The sequence below is a fragment of the Columba livia genome, chromosome 14 (genome assembly GCF_036013475.1).
Source record: "Columba livia isolate bColLiv1 breed racing homer chromosome 14, bColLiv1.pat.W.v2, whole genome shotgun sequence".
Lineage (NCBI taxonomy): Eukaryota > Metazoa > Chordata > Aves > Columbiformes > Columbidae > Columba > Columba livia.
Genome location: NC_088615.1, coordinates 15,843,083 through 15,857,529, shown reverse-complemented (window position 1 = coordinate 15,857,529; position 14,447 = coordinate 15,843,083). Strand labels below are relative to the sequence as shown.

Sequence of the window (14,447 nt, the reverse complement as noted above, 5' to 3'; positions counted from 1 at the left end):
AGTGTACTTGCTGCAGCCCCTTTGCTTTCAGTTGATTTCTGTATTTTCTGTTTTTTCAATTAATTTATCACTTCAGAGCACGAAGAATGACATGGCGAAGCTGACTCCCAACATATTTAGCAGTCTGCTGTGCTGCAGCTGTGCGTAATTCCGCCTAAGCATGGTGGTTTCAGTTGTGATTCTTCAGGATCTCCATAACGTCATCTTTTTCCTATTTTTTTTTTTACCACTTGAGTATGTGGGAGTATTCAGTAAATGTAAGGAGTCAACTGTTACTCTCACTTATATCACAAACCTTCTGGATATATTGGGAGATGGTGAGAGAAGAAATCATGCCGGGTTCTTGCTGAAATACATTGCACCATGGTTTCTGGGTTTCCTACAGAAATATTGAAACCTGTGTGGAAAGGCTGAGCCAGATCTCATCGTGATAACAGGGCTGGAATTTAAAATCTGCATCTTGAGGATTTTTTTTTACCTGTATTATTCCTTCAGGCATGTGAATGACATCAGAAACGCAAGTGGCACTGTATTTTGTCCTCATGAGACGTATTTTGTGTACTTAGCTGAATATACCTTGCTGTATCTCTTCCCAGCTGCTGGTTTTGAAAAACATTTTCAGTGTGAGGGAATTGAATTATGGCAGTTTGGAGACTGGGTTACAAGGAATTGGCTGACAGTAACTTCTGGAGAGACTGAAATTGTGCTTATTGGCTTTGGCAGGATATATGCAGAGAATGACATTTCCCATAAGCTCCCTACTTCTGGTGTGAAAAGCTGCAGGTGGAGAAAGAATGTAGGTTGACATATAATGAGCTGGGGAATCCTCTGAGAAAATCTGGTCTCAGTATCAGAGGAATCTTTTCTCAGGTTTTATCTTTCTGCAGTGTAGTCTGCTAAGACAGTCTAATGTATTGGCGTGTTTTGTCTTTCAATGATTGCAAAACAGAGCAGTGATATTATTGTTGGTAGTTTGGGTTCTTGTATGAATTCTGTTTCATTCTGTCTTCAACCTGCCATGAATGAGAATTATTCATTCTGGAGGGGACTGGTGAGAAGAGTAGAACAAAAGACAAAGCTCTGTGTATTGAGTTCCTGCTAGAAGTCATTTTACTTCAAAATACACCAACCTGATGATGTTGGAGAGATAAATGGCATATTTTTGGGCATTACAATTAAATAAATGAGAATTATATGACAGAAAAGTCTCTGGGCATGCTTGTTCTCTTCTTTTGGCTCTGTATTGCAAATTTTAGGTGGATTTCATATTGTCTCTAGTGTAGCATATTTTGCTTTTCTCACATCTGATCTGTTGTGCAGTACTTCTCTGCCAATCTGTGAGAAAGGCTGCAGGTTTAGTTTCTTTCATGAGCATTCTGAAAGTGATTGTTTTCAGTCTGGTACACCAACTTATCTGTAATTCTCTCTGACTTTATTCTGTCATCTTATAGATCACTTCCATCCTGTATATTTTAATGCTTTATGGTTCAATGTTGCTTTGAGGTACAGAGATTACTATGCAGGGCAGGTGCCTTTAAAACCGAATTGTAGCATCATTATTTCCTGAACACCTTTTCTAAAGGAGAGAGAAGCTGCTTATCAAAAGCCTTGCTGTTTGTGAGGAGAGGATTTGTAAAAAGCCCACTTCAGTTAATTATTTGCAGCCTGAAAAATGAAGTAGTCTTACAATTGCTCTCTAAGATTTGCACCACTCCCAGTGTTAGGAGCCCCAGGCATTGAGTGTAACCTTCTCCACTGCTCATTCTTTGACACAGGTACCAATTTTAAGTTACAGCATTATTGCCATATGTAGCATTATTTTAATCTATTAATGGCTAAATACTATTCATTCTTCAAAGCCACAGAAGGTCATATCAGTCAAATCTGTCCATGCTAGAGTAAGACAACTGATGATTTGTTCTTCACACTTTATTCAAATACTATTATTATTATTGCTGACTTAAAACAGGTTATGAGAGTTTAAAACTACCTCAGTATTAACAGGTACTGAGGAATGTAGGAATATTAAGTGTTCAAAGAGGAAAAAAAAAATCAAACAGCTCTGTCCCTTGATATTTAGATAGAAAATGTGGTTTTCTTCTTTATGCAAAGCTTGTTTATTTGTCAATGCAGCAAGCTGGAAAAGGTCTGAGTTACATAGGGACTGGACACTCCGCTGGAACCCAAATGCTCTTGATGATTGAGGTGCTGAGGGTGACTTGTTACAAACAAACAAAACCTGGGAGGATTGATTTATAGGTTTCAACCTTATACCTCTGTGAAGTAATTGCTTTGGTATATTCATCTCCTAATCTTCATGATATTCGTTACCCTTAATTTTAGTTTTAAAAAGCCTATATAAAGAGAATGAGACTGCCGTTAGAGGTTATTATTGAGATGCCACAGTGTTCTAAAGTCAAGGGCTGAGATGCAGTAGCTGTGGGTCTTTTGGCACACTGCATAACTGCGTCTAGAAACAGGATCAAGAACATTCTGGGCAATTGTGTAATCTTAGGAGGACAAAATACAGTAAGATAATGAAGTGGCTTTAGTGCAGGTAGTGACATGATAAAATCAATATGCTATTTAAAGGGAATGGCAGGAAAAAAAGAAAAAAGTGAAGTGATACTTCAGTATGTGTTGAGATGGGGGGAAGACAGCGAGATCTTGAAACATACTCAAGTATCGTATATTATATATATATATGTCTTCTGCTCGTGGCACTTAAAATCAACTGGATCTTGTGCCTAGTCTGTCCTGGCATGCCTCCAAAAAGCAGAGCTGCAAGAATCTGGCAAAAAACTAAAATTAAAAAAAAAAAAAAAGAAATCACAGAAGCGTAGATAAGCATTTCACTGTCCTCTTGGGAAGGGCATTCCTTAAACTTGTTGAGTTTCTAAGATGATGAAACACAAAGAACAGTAGCTCATTCTTTAATGATCTACTGATGTGGTCACTAAAGGGAAGGTTGAGATCTGTGAACACAGCAAGGGCTCTGGACTTGCTGCAGAAGTTAACTGCACATTGCTTCTCTGAGCAACATAAGCAAGTGTCCCAGTGATGCCAAGAGCAAAACAAAAGCCTATTTCTTTGCTTTTACTCATGTCAGATATTTCTTAATATCTGTATCTTGTAACTGGTTTTATAACTTGTATAAAATCAAATTTTATTTTTAGCTAGCAAAGTTATTAAACGGTCAGAGAAGTTAATCATTGGCAGACATTTCTAATAAATCTGTGCTGTGCTGAGCTGTGTGGCTCTTACTTGTCATTCAGTGTTGGGTTTTTTATTATTCAGTCTTAGGCTGGCATTTTGAAGAAATCCAGAAATTGTATGTGGGAATCAAAATAAGCTTAACTCAAAAATGGCGTGGAAATAACATGTTTTTGAGGATACTTCTATTCTGAAATTAGTTTTCCACAAGTGAAGGCAGTAAACTTCAAATCAGACAGGAAGGTAGAACATATGCACTAGGTTCTACAAATTAATAGGAAGTCCTGTTCCTCCTATGTTGCGAAATATGTGAAAGCCTTAAAAAGTAATATGTGAGTTAATCACATAAGTAAATTCATCTTGCCTTAAAATCACTTTCCCTGTGCTTTCTGGTGCTACAAATGTAGAATGGCTCATGTAATTGAGTATTTCACATGATCAAAGCATCTCTTGTGAGTTGGAGAAGAAAACAACAATGGCTACATAATACGTAGTATGGCCTGCCCTGCTTCCGTGTCTCTGGAATGAAGAACAGCTTCCTTCTTGTTTTTTCCTGGGATGTTCTCCTGGGGCCTGTTATTGTGATGTCAGTAATTTTATAGAAGTTACTTCCTTTCTTCATTATGCCTTACAAGCAGTACATTGCCTTAGTGGCTCTGCAGTGAGGTTATTGTCACAAAATTGTAGAGGTTTTATTTTAAACAATAATTTCATTCTAAAAGATCTCCTTGGGAATAGCTTTAGGTTTAACTTGGGTAAGTAGCACTCTAATTCAATGAGTATTTTGAAATTGTATTCCTGCTTTATTAACAAAACATATAAAACATAAAGACGTGGTTTCTTGGTCTCATTTCAGACATGACTGGGCATGCAGTTTTTCCAATATTTTCCAAATAAAGTCGAATGAGAAAGCAAATGGCTACCTTGCCATAAAGTTGAGTTAAGCAGGCAGCCTAGTATCCATTAGAGCGGCTTGGGTTATCTTATATGGTGTTAGCAAAAATAATTTGGTATGCATTTCAGGTTGTTGATTTCGATGGTGTTATATTCATGTGAAATTAAAACAAAACAAATCAAACAACACTTGGAAAAGATGACAGAACCTACAAAAATGTTACTGTGTGTAATCTGTCAATATTGCTATGTTTTTCTTACTATAAACCCAGAAAAAAGCCTTATAAGGCAGGAATAGAAGTCTGTCTAACTGGCAGCCTAAAGGCATGTATATCCTTGTGTAACAAGAGAGACCTAGTTCAGTGGTAACACCCTCTCCTCTCTGTCATTTTTTTCCTTTTTTTTTTTTTTTAGTTTCCAGATTTTGTATGTTGATAGAGATGTTTGTGTTCCTGATATTTGCTTTGTGAGTACCTTCCAGAAAACCATAGGATTCACATGATTATGTCTACAATAATGAACATTTCTCTATCTGTTATCAGACTGTGAATACTTATTTTCATACACTTGGCATGACCCCATGGTGCTCATAGGCTGGTTTGTTAGGTTGTTTCCTACCTTAGCTTGCCTTGAAGTGCTGATATGCCCCAAACCTGGGAGGGGGTGGGGGGGCTGCACCAGTGATAAAGGAGGAAGAGCCAGCAATAGAGAAATGCATGTCCATATCCTACATATTTATTTTCTTTAGTTTCTTTGCTGCCAAAGAACCTCTTCCCTACACAGTGCTGTGAAGTCCTGGAGAATATGTTCTTGAATTCAACAGAATGCAAGTTCTTTTTCTCTATCCTCCAAAATCCGGGTGGCTATATTATTGGTTTCCTGTTTTCATGCTTGATTACTCTGCTCTTCCAGAGCATCTGTGACTTGAGCTGTACAACCTGCTAAGTCTGACCTAATGTCCTGGAACTCTCTAATTGCAGCACTGCCATTTAGATTTTTTTATGAAAATCTGGAAGGGGTAAGGGAGCTCCACTACTGTTCATCTATTTCCAATTTGCTGCTTCTCTGTTGCCTTGTTCATTTGGCATCATATTGATGCCATATATACGATATTCTTTCACCTCGTTTGGTTGTAACTCCTTTCTGTCTTTGCATTTTTAACAAATGATTTGTAATTAGTTGCTAAAATTATTTAAACACTTAAATGTTTATTCATAGAATGGTTTGGGTTGAATGGACGTTCCCAGCTCCCCCAGTGCCACCCCTGCCGTGAGCAGGGACATCTTCACCAGCTCAGGTTGCTCAGAGCCCCGTCCAGCCTGGCCTGGGATGTCTCCAGGGATGGTTCATCCACCACCTCTCTGGACACCCTGGGCCAGGCTCTCACCACCCTCGGGGCAAAAATCTCCCCTCCTTTGGTTTAAAACCATCACCCCTTGTCCTATCGCAACAGTCCCTGCTAAAAAGTCTGGCCCCATCTTTATTTTATTTAGCAATCTCTGAGGTCAGGATATTCTACCAAGAAGAGATTAAACAAGTTACTTGTGTTTTCTAAATATGAGAAATTCTGTGGGAAAGACAGTGCAGCATCTTGTGCTGTCTTTTTTTTTTTTTTTAAATTAAGAAAAAATACTCTATGCTACTGAATTCCTGGCATTAAGCTCTGCAGTCTAGTAAGTTCTGTTTAAAACTATAAAATATTAGCACTAGCTTTTACAATAAAAACTGAGCAGAACAAGTCACTTTTTTTTCTTCTTAATAAAACATGCCTTGAAAATAATGATAATGATCTAAACGGGAGATTTGATTCCAGTCCCCTTTGAAGTTAAATAAGAGCATGAGAATCAGTCCTAGTTTTCCATATTCTTTTCTCAATATTGTACAGTTGCAACCAGGATTCTGAGGGGGCTTTGTTTCAATAGGAACCACACAATAGATCACAAGATACAGGCTTAAGAAGCTGTAATGTAGTATCCAGCACAATGGGTTCATGCTAACTGTAATGAGAAAAGAATTAGTTTATAGAACATACAATTATGATGTTGTCGGGAGGTTAGTTATCTTAAAATATGTTAATTTCTTTCAGATATGTGTTGGCGTAGCATATACCAAGTGCTTGCTCTGCCCTTCAGTTCTATAGAGGTGATTGTATAATATACTCATTACTAAATTAAAATAACAAAAAATTACTTGCTTCATAAACAGATCCTTTTGTATCATTTCAGTGGAGTGGTACAAGAAGGATGATTCTACATACCATCACCTAATAAGCTTTTACGAACAGTTTCAGTAGTCTAGTTCTAAAATGGATATTAAATGTAATAGCATTAATATAGAAATATAATTAATAGATGGGTAGGTTGCAATAGTTCTAATCACAACCTTCTTTTCTATATCTGCTCTCAGAAATATACTGATGCTCCCACGCATTCTGTATTGCAGTGACTGATCCTAAAAATAAGAGCCTTGTAGGACTGTTTAGGAGATACATACGCTAAATATCAGAGGCATAACAGATTATATTTTTCATATATGCTATTTGTCCGGCACTCCCGTTGATCAAGTCTGTTTATAAACGAGTGTGATTCTGATTTTGTTTGTTTTCTGCTAAGAATGCCATTCTCTAACATTTATCGACACCCACTGTTTCTCTGTTTGCTAGATTCAGGAGATGTTAGCACCCTGGTTTGTTAGTTAGCAAGACAATCTATTTAAATGAAATCCCAGTTTAGTGCCGAGGAAAAATAAAAAATCACTGCAAATAGCCCTGAATGTTTAGGTAGTAAAGCAACGCAAAGAAAGAAGCATCTCTCTCATGGCATATAGTTATCATCCTCCAAAGAAGTTCATGTGGACAGATGACATGGCACCACAAAAAATGTTGATATTCATGTTTGTTAAAATGCTGAAAAAAGTTTCCAAGTCAGTTTATGTTTGGGAAGAAGTGTTGTAACACAGTGCTGTTATATCTGCATTCACCTTTTATTCTGAGGAGGATTTATGTCTGGGTTTTTTTTGTGTGTGTGTGAGATGAATTTCAGAATGAATGTCAGAAGGATTTAATGCCAAGGTAGCAGAGGCATTGCCTTTGAGCGTGCTTATGTGTGTTACAAAAAACCAGCACAAATGTGGGGAGCAAGGCCAGTGTTTTGCCATACACTGTGTGACATTTTCTTCTGCTTTGACTAGTGGGAATGAGGGGAGAACAGGGATGGAAAAAATGAACTGTGAGTGGTCCATGTGGAAGAGGATGAACTCCTGTCCTGCTGCAGTTTTAGGATTTGGAGGGTCCTACATTGCATTTATTGAGAAACTAAGGGACACTCACACTACTGATGGAACATGAGAATATTCCCTGATTTAGTTATTCAAAGAAATTTCCACTCCTGTCTCCTTTTTTAGTTTTGTAGTAAGCACATAAAAAAATTCAGCTCTCATTGGACTGGTGCAGAGTTACGAAAGGGGTATGTATTCCTTACTCTGCCAGAGCTTGGGTATGGTTTGTTGGTATGACACAGTCCCTCCAGGAGAGATGAGCATGTGCGCACAAGGCTGTTTTGATAAGTTTTGTCCTGTATTATCACAATTTCACCGTTCTTTATTTCTGTGATCCTATAACAGAAACTAAATCAATTTGGCATCTGCGAAGCGGCAGTCCTTGCAAAGAGCCACAGCTAAGAAGGATGCTGCTTTGGGAGGAGTTTGCAGAATACCCACTAGAACATCATTCTGTCATTTTTGAAGTTTTATCCTTCAATGTTTATACACGTGTTCTCATGGGGTTTTCTCCTTTCACTGAGTATTCCTTATGGTTTCTATTAAACAGCTACCCAAGATTCAGTGTCTTAGGAAGACTTTTTGCTATAAACTTTCTTTTTTAGCCAGTTACTCTGCTAACCACACGCAGATCTTTTTAATGTTTAAAAGTAAAGCTCACTACCACAAAAAACCCAACCCAAACCAAAGAAACAACCAAAAAACCCAAACAAACCTAATATAAAGCCATCTTAGATATAATTTAAATATTTTTTCATATTGCATATGCAAAATAAAACTGTTACAACAGTTGGTAGTTACTCCTTTGGTTTTACTTTAAAATGAAAATATTCTTTCTGTGCACTTTGTCCCTGTTTTCATCGGTGATAGGGAGTAGCAACTTGACAGCAATATGAAGAAGTTGATATAATACCTTTTCCTAGTCTAGCTGGCTTTAAAAGCCATATAGTATTTTATCCTGTGTAGGAGTTATATAGTTACAAAATTACATGAAATTGTACGCATGCTGTGTTACACGAGCCAAGATTTATGTCAGTACATCTTCCTTCCATGATGGAAAATTCCCCATTTATGCAGACTTGGATGCATTCTATATCATTGTCTATTGATGTAGGATGAATTCTTTTTTTGTGGGGGTAAATTCACATCTCTATTTGAGCTCCTTTGTATACACATGCATGAATCTATTTCAATTGTTCTGTTTTCCCCTACTGTAGCTGTGAAAAAGCAGAGAGCAAAATTATTCTAGTGAGAGTCCCTTTACCATGGTCATGTTGGTAAATGATGGAGATAATAGGGCAGCTTCAGGGCAATTACCTCTGCATTTCCATTTATTTCAACTGTTTTGTTACCAGAATCTTGAGAGCTCTAGTGGAGGATTCAGGATGGATTTAGATATGTTGGTGCCCCTCCACATGTTCATTGTCTCGGTCCTGGGGACACCTCTTTATAAGCATTTGTGTAGTTTCCCGAAGAACTATGTAACAAGTTAACTTCTTTTTTTAAGGCAGTCTGAATGTAAAAGATTGCTTTGAAGGAAAACGTACACATTTCTCCTGGCTTTAGTCAATGTGTATTTGTGGTGTGTGCTGAGTATTTCCTTTGGTCCCCTTCAAGCACCTCCACAGAGCAGGACAGACGCACAGTTAGGCAGCTTTCACCCCGCCAGAACAACAGTCAAAACAATTTTGAAATATGGAGGCGAAGATAAATTATTATTCTTTGAAAGAAGCTATAAATGCAACGGTGATTTATTAATTCTTATTATTTCCAGTCTGATTTCATCATTCTTGTCACAAAATTAAACAAATTACCAGAGTACCAATGCAATGCTCTTAATGTGGAAGGGGGCAAATGACAATTGGAACTGCCAAATTAAAAGCACCTCAGCACTAGTGCACATTTAAAATATCAGGGAGAAGTACCAGGCTCCTTACATAAAAGTTAATCCAGTTGCTACAGCTGCTAGAAAAAGAACAGTGATTTTAAATAAATTTAATTTTAATTTCTCAGCAACTTGGATCTTATGGCTTACTTATCTAGGCCTAAGTAAAAGGACAAACTCTGACCTAAGAGAAGGGATATCAACCAGGTAAGGCATTGGGGGTTTAATCTCAGTCTAAGAGATGGCTGCATATTAGCAATTACAAGTGTTTCAATATGGGATTGCGCATACTTTGACAAAAGCAAGATTTACCCATCAACAAGAATGTCTGGTACTAAACAGAGTTGAAGAATTTGGTGAGATTTTGTTGGCCTGGTGACAAAAAACATTGTGTTTTTTGGAAGCTTAAGTGCAGCTGTCCTATTGCTTAAAAAGAATTAATAAAGTCTTACATAATTGACAATAAAATATATTAGTGGATTCCTTAGAGTTTGCTATTAATTAATCCTAAACATATGCAGTTGATAGATTTGTTAGTGTAATGGATATGAGTTGTTGGAAAATTATTTTTATTGGGCCTTATTTTCTCTGTAAGATCAATTTATAAGCAAGAGGAAAGTTTCTGGAGCTATATGACTTTCAGCAGTTGTAAGCAGAATTATTATCATAAAGCTTTGTTTTAACCATTCACAAATATATTGTATTAGTCTCATCTCTGATCATGTAGCTGAAGTTTAATTTAATTTTCCTGTCTTCAGTGAGTGCAGCTGAAAAAGAACAAAATCAATTAAAGGGTGACTTAGTTCTGAGAATACAGGAGGTGGCTCTGTTTAGTTTTAAGGAAGTGAATCAGCATCCAAGACATTCACCCTCACAATATGTGCCGATTCAGAATATGTGGATTAGGAGTAAAAGACGTTACTGCACTTTAATGAAGTTAAATTGCTCAGTTCTACCCTTTTGTGTCTGCCCCAGTTGTTGATCTCTCTTGCAGCCAGCGCATTTTGCATTGTAGTCCCATACAGCTGGCAATTCCCTCTGCGCTTTTCCTGCTGTTAAGTGTTACACCTCTGGACAGGGGATTAGCTCCAGCTCAGCCCAGCCAATGTATCATTTCCTTCAAGTTCCCAGTCTGGTTTCCAGTGCCTTTAAATGCAAGAGACTGGGTAACCATTACTGCAATAAATAAACCAGGGTTAATACTTTTAGTCTGATTCTTTGCTTGTATTTTGTGTGCACGCTGTCAGTGTTTCTGTGGAATCCCGACTGCACCATCTCTAACACGGGGATGAGCGCACTGGGCAGGACAAGCCACGCTTTGCTAATGTGACTGACCAGCTGGTTTAGTGGCACCAGGGAAGTGGAACAGCACTTGGAATGAGAAATTAGTGAAATAACCAGCCTGACAGCACTGGGATACGTGGGATTCTCAGTGGATATCTTACGTACCAGGGCAGGAAGCTTATTCTGGCCTCTGAGACTAGTCTGGAAAGTAGCTACAGTAATTGTGGTGAAGCAATTAGTGGATTGCAGAGGATGAGGGAAGAGGTGCAGCATAAAGGTACATGGAGCCCTGCAGGCAAGGATGGAAGATTTCAAATGAGACAGCACAGCTGTGACTGGGAGTGTGGGCAGCATGGGTTAAGTGAGGAGGTGGAACAGCTGGTTTTTTGGGGAGCTGTGCTCTGGATGAGACAGTTCAGGTTTCAAGCTGTGATTGCTCTTTCCAAATGGTCGTCTTCTCACTTCATCCTAAATAGTGTTATCCATAATTTATTTGTACATAGGCCTTAAAGATGAACACAATGTTAATATTCTGGGAAAAGTAATAAGTTACACAACTGTGTTTGAGCACAGACTTAAGTTGGAGCAATTACAGTAGAGTGTTCATCCTAGCCAGAGACTGCAGTAGAAGTTGTGGAGTGGATTTATAACACAAAACCAACCAAACAACAAAAACATTGCAAAGAATGAAAAATATTTTTGGAATATTGCTGGGAAACCAACACAAAGTTTAAAATAAATAAAAATTAATGGCAAAGGCTATTTTCTTAAAAAATCGTCCTGCTTTTGTCATGTCATAAACCATTGTCTATGGCTTTTATCTATGTCTGGAAAAGTCTTAAATGAAATAATTTTGAAATGGCCTTGATTGTCTAACTTGTAACATATATTTAAATCTTACAGAGCACTGCTATCACTTTTTCATTGTGTTATGAAATTGTCCTATATTTTTCCATCTGGTAGTCTGCTGTTTTTATAGTTGTATATTCTTTTGACTAAATCATACGAGTATATAGAAAACAGCAGAACAAAGTAAAACAGCCCAGCATGTGTTCAGTCAGAAATCAAAGGGTGTCAGTGAGATGCAGGAATAAGGTGCCTGAGCTTCTGTTCAGTCAGCCCGTAAAGTCAAGACGACAGACCCAACGAACTGTGTGAGTGCATAAATGGAAAATTAAAACCTTAGACCTACTAAGAATAGATGAATCTGTTATTGTAAATTAATTATCAGTAAGCTGCACTCATTGGCAAGCTACAAGTCTGCGTGCATTAAGAGCTGTTTCCCATTTCAGACACATTCTACAGATCTGGTGAATACTCCAAGTTGGTGCACAGCAGCCTGTTTTAATATTTATATTCTTTGTGCCTTTACAGCTAGAAAATGTACAGTTTAGTACAGCACATGCATTGGCAGTGACATCTGTTTCTAGAGAAGAAACAGAACTACATTAGCAGGTCACTTCAAATTCTGCTTATCTTTTTATTTCAGAGTGGCTTTGTTTAGTGTTTGCATAATACGATAAAGATGTTTGTGCTACCCTTTACATATGGTGCTGTTTTAGCATGGTTTTCTGCTGAACTGTGACTCCAAACCACTGTGGTTCTTCATGGCATCATGTCTGGTAATTACATTATTCTTTGCCTCACAATGCTCAACAGTTGTCAAGACTCAATTCTGTGAAAACAGTATATTGGGAGGTCTTCTCTATTATGTGCTTGGGCTATTAACATAAATATTGATGATTTTTAACATTGGATTGAAACAGTTGATTGGTTAACTTTTCTATAATTACATTAAAGATAATATATTTATCACTCTTCCTTTAGAAAGATTTGCAGTTGTCTCTAAACAAAACAAAACAAGAACTGCTTAGCCATTAGAAATTCTTGGTCACCCTGTTTATGTGGGCCATTTTTACAATTGCTCTCACTAAGATACAATGTGTTTTGAAACATCTATTTTAACCTGAAAAGAAGTTGAGAATTAGATCTAATCTACGTGATATGGTCGCTTCATACTCCACAAAAAGGTGTGATCTTCTGAAGATTCTTCGCTCAATACAGAAAACTGTTCATTAATCAAATGTGCACCAACACAGGGTTACAGATTGTGAGGCTGATGGCAATAGTGAGTAAAATGAGCATTTAGAACATCCAGTATTCGGCTAAAAAGGGAATATAAAAATAACTACATCATCTTCGGCCTTCAGAAATCTTTGAATTATTAGGAATTATTCATGTTTCTGTTTTGTCTGCTTTTTAATGATGTGCATGTGATTATATATTTAACTCAGGCTCTACGTTGGTGAAGTGCTCTATTAATGAGGATAAATGTTACCCAAGTGCCTACATGAAAAAAACACCCTCTTTAGTCCTTCCAGAAGTACAGCTGCATGATTACCTACCCTCCAGCCACTGAAACACTTCTGCTAGATGAGAATCCAAATGTACCTTCATTCTACGTTATTTCTGTTGCTGTTTGTTTTTCCAGTGCTTTATTTATTCTGGTGGTGCTAGTATTATCTGAAGTTACTACGGCAACCTGTCACCATCAGCTGTTATAAAGTATGCTGGGATTTAGTTGCTAGGTGGTGAAGTTTGTCATCTTACTCACATGACCTGAACGTTTTTCAGATGGTTCTTTGCCTGTACATGTTGCATCCACAGCTAATACGAACTTTCACAACAGCGGGAAAGATTCCGCATTCTTTCCCCTTGACCTTAGAAAGCCCTACGTGTTTACAGTATATGTCTATGATCCCTTTGGATGTACTTTGTACATACCGAACCAAACCAGCATTTCCTTTACCTTAGCCACTGTTTAGCAGTATTTCTATTACAGCCAGCATTATAGTTCATTTAATTTTGATATTATGTTTTGGGTTTTTTTTAAGTGGACAGGGAATTTGAATGTCTCCTGAGACATTTTTCCCCCTGTCTCATTTTCATTTGACCACCTATTTATTCATGTTTCTAACCCTGATGGAAGTGCAGTGTTCACACTATCAGTTTCCTTATTCCTTTACCCATTTTGAAAGACTGTCAGCCAAATGCTTAATTCAAAAATGAGAATTCAGTGCTGTTTCTGTTCCAGGGTTTTTTATATTTAAATGAAGATTCAAGTTTTTCACTCGGAAAACATACATCTTATTAGATCTCTTCATAGCAGTGCAGTGTATTCAGAGTTCTTTCTGTTAATTTTCCTGGTAGTATTCTCTCATTAGTCAAGTGTTTACCTTGATGCATTTATTTTTGATACATTTGACCTAGTTCCTATCAACCTGTTCTGTGGCAGTTCACAGGATAATTCCTGACATGACTGAAGAACTTCACCTTCTCTGCCATAACCTTTTGTACACTATTCAATTCCTACAGACAATGTTTGACTTAATGCAACTTTTTTTTTTAATCATAAGCATTATACTACTGTATTTGCAGGTGGTACTTTATACTGAATTTCTTCTGCCCTTCTAGTGAGGATGCAGTCTGCATCCAAAGGGTAATGCATAGTTATTGTGCAGAACTTACTGTATTTTCAAGCAGCTCATGCTCTTTGCACATTCTAGTAATAAGTACTTACACAGCATAGGGGAATTTAAGTGAATACATAGAGATACGTGCAGATTTGATCACAGCTCTTTATAGTCCTGTATTCCACTTCAAGTGCTGCCCGTGAGAATGGTGATGCTGAGAGCGTGTGAGTACTTTAAAGAGCCGAGGCTGCGTCTGAGAAGCGAATCTTTATTGCTGGCGTTTGGGGATTAGGAGGGAGGGGCAAGCTTTTAACCTATAAAGAAGCTAGCAGTTAATTTCTAATAGTTGAGATTGCTGGATTATTAAAGATCAAATAGTGTATGTTTTCCTGCTTTACAGTTACCTGGAAATGATGGAGGAA

At 37.6% G+C, this 14,447-nt stretch overlaps 2 protein-coding genes across 2 annotated transcripts in view; one reads left to right on the top strand and one right to left on the bottom strand.

Moving 5' to 3' along the window:
* DOCK2 (dedicator of cytokinesis 2) overlaps positions 1 to 14,447 on the top strand; it is a 170,603-nt gene that overhangs the window by 89,376 nt on the left and 66,780 nt on the right. The window lies entirely within an intron of this gene.
* The window catches only part of INSYN2B (inhibitory synaptic factor family member 2B), a 38,069-nt gene that overhangs the window by 22,781 nt on the left and 841 nt on the right, over positions 1 to 14,447 (bottom strand). The gene's annotated exons all lie outside the window — the stretch shown is intronic.